Genomic DNA, 8,924 nt, shown 5'->3' with positions numbered 1-8,924 from the left:
TGAGGCCGGCAGCGGCCGCAGGTGAGGAGTGAGGTGTGTATTTCATTTTTTTTTTTTATTGAATGGAGGCCTGTGGCAGTATAAGGGAGGGGGGTGAGGTGGGGGTGTGTGACATCCTGCATGGGGCATTATATGGGGAGGGTGAGGTGGGGGTGTGTGACATCCTGCATGGGGCATTATATGGGGGGGGTGAGGTGGGGGTGTGTGACATCCTGCATGGGGCATTATATGGGGGGGCTGAGGTGGGTGTGTGTGATATCCTGCATGGGGCATTATATGGGGAGGGTGAGGTGGGGGTGTGTGACATCCTGCATGGGGCATTATGTGGAGGGGGTGAGGTGGGGGTGTGTGACAACCTGCATGGGGCATTATATGGGGGGTGAGGTGGGGGTGTGTGACATCCTGCATGGGGCATTATATGGGGGGGTGAGGTGGGGGTGTGTGACATCCTACATGGGGCAATATATAGGGGGGTGAGGTGGGGGTGTGTGACATCCTGCATGGGGCATTATATGGGGGGGTGAGGTGGGGATGTGTGACATCCTGCATGGGGCATTATATGGGGGGGGTGAGGTGGGGGGTGACATCCTGCATGGGGCATTATATGGGGGGGGTGAGGTGGGGGTGTGTGACATCCTGCATGGGGCATTATATGGGGGGTGAGGTGGGGGTGTGTGACGTCCTACATGGGGCATTATATGGGGGGGGTGAGGTGGGGGGGTCTGACATCCTGCATGGGGCATTATAAGGGAGGGGGGTTGTGACATCATGCATGGGGCATTATAAGAGAGGGGGTGTGTGTGACATCCTGCATGGGGCATTATAAGCGAGGGGGGTGTGTGACATCCTGCATGGGGCATTATAAGGGAGGGGGGTGTGTGACATCCTGCATGAGACATTATAAGGGAGGGGGGGTGACATCCTGCATGGGGCATTATAAGCGAGAGGGGTGTGTGACATCCTGCATGGAACATTATAAGGGAGGGGGGGTCTAACATCCTGCATGGGGCATTGTAAGCGAGGGGGGGGTGTAACATCCTGCATGGGGCATTATAAGGGAGGGGGGGTGACATCCTGCATGGGGCATTATAAGGGAGGGGGGTGTATGACATCCTGCATGGGGCATTATAAGGGAGGGGGGGTGTATGACATCTTGCATGGGGCATTATAAGGGAGGGGGTCTGTGTGACATCCTGCATGGGGCATTATAAGGGGGGGTGACATTCTACATGGGGAATTATGTGGGGGGAACAGCCTGCGTGGGGCATTATATGGGGGGAACAGCCTGCATGGAGCGTTATATGGGGGCCAGTATTCTGTATGGAGCGTTATATGGGGGCCAGTATCCTGCATGGAGCGTTTCATGGGGGCCAATATTCTGTATGGAGCATTTTATGGGGGCCAGTATGGAGCATTATATGGGGGCCAGTATTCTGTATGGAGCGTTATATAGGGGCCAGTATCCTGTATGGAGCGTTATATGGGGGCCAGTATTCTGTATGGAGCATTATATGGGGGCCAGTATTCTGTATGGAGCGTTATATGGAGGCCAGTATCCTGTATGGAGGGTTATATGGGCGCCAGTATTCCGTATGGAGCGTTATATGGGGACCAGTATTCTGTATGGAGTGTTATATGGGGGCCAGTATTCCTTATAGAGCTTTATATGGGGCCAGTATTCTGTATGGAGCATTTTATGGGGGCCAGTATTCTGTATGGTGCGTTATATGGGGGTCAGTATCCTGTATGGAGCGTTATATGGGGGCCAGTATCCTGTATGGAGCATTTTATGGGGGCCAGTATACTGTGTGGAGAGATTCACTGTTTTCTGAGCTATTGTGGAATTTACAATAGATATCACTCATGTAATGTAAGAAGAGAAATCTTCGGCATTGTACTATATATATATTTCTCTGCGGTATCTGTGCATCATGAATCGTGGTATGTGTTAAAGGGGCCCACTGAGACTCTTTCCCCCGGGGCCCAGAAAAACCTGGAGCCGGCCCTGATTATATGTTTTATACTTGTGTAATGAGAACGGTGGAGATGGCAGGATTAGAGCTGATCATAGATGGGACTTCTCCATCTGTTTGTGACTTTTACAATATTTGTTTCAGGGTGAAGATCTGACCCATATTAATACTACAGAGACATATGTGAGGGGTGATGAGCGGTGTAAAGAGGAGATTCCTACATATGACTACCCAGGTGAGTAGTAACCACTAAATGCAGAGAAGTTACAGATTCTTCTCAGTCACCGGCTGTGGCTGCTTTATCGGTGGTGTAGTCCGGCCGTATCACAATCATGTGATCACCATTCTTCCTCTAGACCAGGGGTCTCAAACTCGGCTGGGTATATGGGCCGCACATGGAAAAAATTTGAATTTGGGGGGCCGCATTCTTTGTTCAATGTGACATTTTTAGTGATACCATTTTTTTTGTATACACCTTTTGAACATTTTTGCCGTGTTTATTTTTTTATGGCTTGGGTCGTTATGGATGTGGCGATAATAAACGTGCACTTTTTTGTGTTTACTTTAGTTTACATATAAAACAGCATTTTTAGTGCCCAATATTTTTTCATGCTTTATTTTATTTTTTATTTTTTTTACAATTTTATTTCCCCCAATTGGCCACATACAGTAATATTGTCTTACAATTAGCATCATATAGAAATAATGGAAAACATCTTGTAGTAATATTCCCCATCCAAGTCCCCATCTTGTACTAATGTGCCCCATCCAGGTCCCCATCCTGTGGCTATGTGCCCCATCCAGGTCCCCATCTTGTGGCTATGTGCCCCATCCAGGTCTCCATCTTGTGGTTATGTACCCCATGCAGGTCCCCATCCTGTGGCTATGTGCCCCATCCAGGTCCCCATCCTGTGGCTATGTGCCCCATCCAGGTCCCCATCCTGTGGCTATGTGTCCCATCCAGGTCCCCATCTTGTGGCTATGTACCCCATCCAGGTCCCCATCCTGTGGCTATTTGCCCCATCCAGATCCCCATCCTGTGGCAATGTTCCCGATCCAGGTCCCCATCTTGTGTCTATGTGCCCCATCCAGGTCCCCATCTTTTGGCAATGTTCCCCATCCTGGCGCCCATCTTGTACTAATGTGCCCCATCCAGGTCCCCTCTTGTGGCTATGTGCCCCATCCAGGTCCCCATGTTGTGGCTCTGGTCCCCATCTTGTGGCTCTGTGCCCCATCCAGGTCCCCTCTTGTGGCTATGTGCCCCATCCAGGTCCCCATCTTTTGGCAATGTTCCCCATCCTGGCGCCCATCTTGTACTAATGTGCCCCATCCAGGTCCCCATCTTGTGGCTATGTGCCCCATCCAGGTCCCCATCTTGTGGCTATGTGCCCCATCCAGGTCCCCATCCTGTGGCAATGTTCCCCATCCTGGCGCCCATCTTGTACTAATGTGCCTCATCCAGGTCCCCATCTTGGGGCTATGTGCCCCATCCAGGTCCCCATCCTGTGGCAATGTTCCCCATCCAGGTCCCCATGTTGTGGCTCTGGTCCCCATCCTGTGGCAATGTTCCCCATCCAGGTCCCCATGTTGTGGCTCTGGTTCCCATCTTGTGGCTCTGTGCCCCACCCAGGTCCCCATCTTGTGGCTATGTGCCCCATCCAGGTCCCCTCTTGTGGCTATGTGCCCCATCCAGGTCCCCTCTTGTGGCTATGTGCCCCATCCAGGTCCTCTCTTGTGGCTATGTGCCCCATCCAGGTCCCCTCTTGTGGCTATGTGCCCCATCCAGGTCCCCTCTTGTGGCTATGTGCCCCATCCAGGTCCCCTCTTGTGGCTATGTGCCCCATCCAGGTCCCCTCTTGTGGCTATGTGCCCCATCCAGGTCCCCATCTTTTGGCAATGTTCCCCATCCTGGCGCCCATCTTGTACTAATGTGCCCCATCCACGTCCCCTCTTGTGGCTATGTGCCCCATCCAGGTCCCCATGTTGTGGCTCTGGTCCCCATCTTGTGGCTCTGTGCCCCATCCAGGTCCCCTCTTGTGGCTATGTGCCCCATCCAGGTCCCCATCTTTTGGCAATGTTCCCCATCCTGGCGCCCATCTTGTACTAATGTGCCTCATCCAGGTCCCCATCTTGTGGCTATGTGCCCCATCCAGGTCCCCATCTTGTGGCTATGTGCCCCATCCAGGTCCCCATCCTGTGGCTATGTGCCCCATCCAGGTCCCCATCCTGTGGCAATGTTCCCCATCCTGGCGCCCATCTTGTACTAATGTGCCTCATCCAGGTCCCCATCTTGGGGCTATGTGCCTCATCCAGGTCCCCATCTTGGGGCTATGTGCCCCATCCAGGTCCCCATCCTGTGGCAATGTTCCCCATCCAGGTCCCCATGTTGTGGCTCTGGTCCCCATCCTGTGGCAATGTTCCCCATCCAGGTCCCCATGTTGTGGCTCTGGTTCCCATCTTGTGGCTCTGTGCCCCACCCAGGTCCCCATCTTGTGGCTATGTGCCCCATCCAGGTCCCCTCTTGTGGCTATGTGCCCCATCCAGGTCCCCTCTTGTGGCTATGTGCCCCATCCAGGTCCCCTCTTGTGGCTATGTGCCCCATCCAGGTCCCCTCTTGTGGCTATGTGCCCCATCCAGGTCCCCTCTTGTGGCTATGTGCCCCATCCAGGTCCCCTCTTGTGGCTATGTGCCCCATCCAGGTCCCCATCTTTTGGCAATGTTCCCCATCCTGGCGCCCATCTTGTACTAATGTGCCCCATCCAGGTCCCCATCTTGTGGCTATGTGCCCCATCCAGGTCCCCATCTTGTGGCTATGTGCCCCATCCAGGTCCCCATCCTGTGGCAATGTTCCCCATCCTGGCGCCCATCTTGTACTAATGTGCCTCATCCAGGTCCCCATCTTGGGGCTATGTGCCCCATCCAGGTCCCCATCCTGTGGCAATGTTCCCCATCCAGGTCCCCATGTTGTGGCTCTGGTCCCCATCCTGTGGCAATGTTCCCCATCCAGGTCCCCATGTTGTGGCTCTGGTTCCCATCTTGTGGCTCTGTGCCCCACCCAGGTCCCCATCTTGTGGCTATGTGCCCCATCCAGGTCCCCTCTTGTGGCTATGTGCCCCATCCAGGTCCCCTCTTGTGGCTATGTGCCCCATCCAGGTCCTCTCTTGTGGCTATGTGCCCCATCCAGGTCCCCTCTTGTGGCTATGTGCCCCATCCAGGTCCCCTCTTGTGGCTATGTGCCCCATCCAGGTCCCCTCTTGTGGCTATGTGCCCCATCCAGGTCCCCTCTTGTGGCTATGTGCCCCATCCAGGTCCCCATCTTTTGGCAATGTTCCCCATCCTGGCGCCCATCTTGTACTAATGTGCCCCATCCAGGTCCCCTCTTGTGGCTATGTGCCCCATCCAGGTCCCCATGTTGTGGCTCTGGTCCCCATCTTGTGGCTCTGTGCCCCATCCAGGTCCCCTCTTGTGGCTATGTGCCCCATCCAGGTCCCCATCTTTTGGCAATGTTCCCCATCCTGGCGCCCATCTTGTACTAATGTGCCTCATCCAGGTCCCCATCTTGTGGCTATGTGCCCCATCCAGGTCCCCATCTTGTGGCTATGTGCCCCATCCAGGTCCCCATCCTGTGGCAATGTTCCCCATCCTGGCGCCCATCTTGTACTAATGTGCCTCATCCAGGTCCCCATCTTGGGGCTATGTGCCTCATCCAGGTCCCCATCTTGGGGCTATGTGCCCCATCCAGGTCCCCATCCTGTGGCAATGTTCCCCATCCAGGTCCCCATGTTGTGGCTCTGGTCCCCATCCTGTGGCAATGTTCCCCATCCAGGTCCCCATGTTGTGGCTCTGGTTCCCATCTTGTGGCTCTGTGCCCCACCCAGGTCCCCATCTTGTGGCTATGTGCCCCATCCAGGTCCCCTCTTGTGGCTATGTGCCCCATCCAGGTCCCCTCTTGTGGCTATGTGCCCCATCCAGGTCCCCTCTTGTGGCTATGTGCCCCATCCAGGTCCCCTCTTGTGGCTATGTGCCCCATCCAGGTCCCCTCTTGTGGCTATGTGCCCCATCCAGGTCCCCTCTTGTGGCTATGTGCCCCATCCAGGTCCCCTCTTGTGGCTATGTGCCCCATCCAGGTCCCCTCTTGTGGCTATGTGCCCCCTGTGCTGTTCTTCACACACATGAAATAGAAAAAAAAGATGATTCTCACCTGTCCTCCGTTCCCTCGGCGTCCTTCCTGCAGATGTGGCCCGCAGGCACCACAGAGTCCGACCCCTTGACGATCCCGACCAGGTCCAGGAGGAGCCGCCGACAGCAGCGCTGAATTGCCACACAGAGACTGTCTCCCAGCACTGCATTTCCAATGTCAGCCGCTGGCCAATCAGAGGCCAGCAGCTGATATCTGCATATGGCAATGACGTCATACTCGCTGCGCCGACACGCAGATATCAGCTGCTGGCCTCTGATTGGCCAGCGGCTGGCATTGGAAATGCAGTGCAGGGAAACAGTCTCTGTGTGGCAATGCAGCGCTGCTGTCGGCGGCTCCTCCTGGACCTGGTCGGGATCATCAAGGGGTCTGTGCCTGCGGGCCGCATAAAGCAACCTCAGGGGCCGCATGCGGCCCGCGGGCCGCGTGTTTGAGACCCCTGCTCTAGACCACAACATTCTCCCCTACACAAAACTGTTAACCCCTTTCTGACATTGTCCTTAAGGTCCCTGTGCCCTGGACCTTATGGACCAGGTACGTATTATTACTACATGGCCATCGCACCCGCACACAGGCTGTGCGGGCGCAATCTCTGCCCGTGTCAGCTGATTCTGACAGCTGACACTCGGCACGCAGTGCCCGCACCGCTCCCAGCACTTTAACCCCCTAAATGCTGCAATCGATGTGATTGTAGCATTTAGCGAGTGAGCAGAGGGACAGCAGCGGGGTCACAACATCCGGGTCATGACAACATCCGGGTCACCAGCCCCAGCAAGTTAGTTTGATCATGCGCAGTGCATGATCAAAGTAACTTGTGTCTGCAGAGCTGACAGTTTATTAGTTATAGCAGTGATCCTGCACTGCTATGTCTTATAACTGCGATCAGCCTGTTGTAAAAATATATTTAAAAAATATATTTTTGCAACATATATTAAAAATAATATATGAAAAAAAGCAAAACAATAAAAGCACACATATTTGGTATTTCAGCGTCCGGACGACCTGACCTATAAAGCTGTCCCACTAGTTAACCCCTTTAGTGAACACCGTAAAAGAAAAAAAAAATAAGCAAAAAACGGTGCTTTATCATCATATTGCCAAACAAAAAATGGAATAAAACGCGATAAAAAAGCCGCCATACAGCTCCATCAGACGAAAAATAAAAAAGTTATAGCTCTCAGAATAAAGCGATGCAAAAAAAAAAAAAATAATCATTTTTATTGTGTAACAGCGCCAAAACCTAAAAAACAATATAAATGTAGTGCGGCTGTAAATGTACTGACCCGAATAATAAAGCGATCTTATAAATTTTTCCACACGTGGAACGGCATAAAAAGAACCCCAATAAAACAATTCCCGAATTGGTGTTTTTTGTTTATTCTGCCTCCCAAAAATCGGAATAGAAAGCGATCAAAAAATGTCACGTGCCCAAAAATGGTACCAATAAAAACGTCAACTCATCCCGCAAAAAACAAGCCATCACATGACTCTGTTGGCCGAACTATGGAAAAATTATAGCTCTCAAAATATGGCGATGCAAAAACTTTCTGTGCTGCTGAATGTGCTCATATGGTCCCTACAAGACCAGGTCCAGTCTTTCTGGCCAAACTTCACATTTATGATCTACAACATTAAATGTGCAGTGAGGGCCAACTACACAAAAATCATTACACCTGCGCCATGATATATCTCTAAGCTGTGCGTGGCTGATGGCTGTAATATACATTTATTCACACCTGCAGGAGATGTGTTGGCTCCAGCCCTGGTTTCATGGATTCACTCCACATCATAAATTCCATTATATTTCAATCCTAAGGAATTCAGATTACTGCACAATCTCTCCTGAAATGGGGGCGCTAATACTTTCTCTACTCTCCTGGTCAGGACTCATAGTAGCCCCAATGGTCCACCATAAATGAGTGCAATTCTGGTTTAATGTTGGAGTTCTCCCCTCATACATACGTTGTTGTTGGGGATGTAACATAGAATAAAAAAATATGTCTTTTTTTTTATAGGTTTATTCTGTATGAAAGTTTGATTTGTGGTTGCATCAGCCTGCCTCACTTATGTGAGTCTGTAACTCCCTGGTAGTCTTTAAAAAATAGATCTCCATTGTCTCTTCCAAATGCCCGAGATCTAAATTTAAGACACCTCAGCTCTGCACTATTATAAAAAGTTATTTTTAAATGTCTAATATTTCTTCTTGAAACTCATCAGACAGAAAATATTGTCCCTTAGGCTGAGTTCACACAATGCGTTTTTAATGCGTTTCCGCGGCGTTTTTGCAGTTGCGGAAACGCATGAAAAACGCATGGTAGAAGGGCAGCAATGTTCCCCAATTGAAATCCGCATGTGCTGTGCCCATGATGAGGATTTTTCCGCAGCTTAAACGCTGCGCTCAAAAATCCGCAGCATGTCAATTAATTTTGCGGAAACGCTGCTCTTTTGCCGCCATTGACTTGCATTAGACCGCATGGAATCCGCATCACTGTATATGTTGATGCGCTTTTCATGCAGTCTAATGTGCGGATAGTACCCGGGTGTGGATGAGAGGACTCTCATCCAGACCCAGGTACCATTAAAAAAAAAAGAATAAAATAAAAAATATATATATACTTACCTTCTGACGACCCGCGCAGCGCTCCTGCTTGGTTCCCGGCACTTCGCGGTTGAATGAAGAAGGACCTTCGCTGACGTCAGAGTCATGTGACGGGTCACGTGACGCTGACGTCGGCAGGTCCTTCAGTCTTCAC

The 8,924-nt window shown here is 51.6% G+C and overlaps 2 protein-coding genes across 3 annotated transcripts in view; both read left to right on the top strand.

The window, feature by feature from the left end:
- The window catches only part of LOC141198593 (uncharacterized), a 259,680-nt gene that overhangs the window by 68,191 nt on the left and 182,565 nt on the right, over window positions 1-8,924 (top strand). The window lies entirely within an intron of this gene.
- The window catches only part of LOC141198599 (uncharacterized), a 127,354-nt gene that overhangs the window by 56,316 nt on the left and 62,114 nt on the right, over window positions 1-8,924 (top strand). The gene's annotated exons all lie outside the window — the stretch shown is intronic.

Source organism: Phyllobates terribilis, unplaced genomic scaffold (genome assembly GCF_046119375.1).
Source record: "Phyllobates terribilis strain yellow unplaced genomic scaffold, ASM4611937v1 Scaffold_98__1_contigs__length_5973952, whole genome shotgun sequence".
NCBI classification, from domain to species: Eukaryota; Metazoa; Chordata; class Amphibia; order Anura; family Dendrobatidae; genus Phyllobates; species Phyllobates terribilis.
Note: the sequence above shows the minus strand (reverse complement) of the source record. Positions and strands in the feature narration are given on the sequence as shown.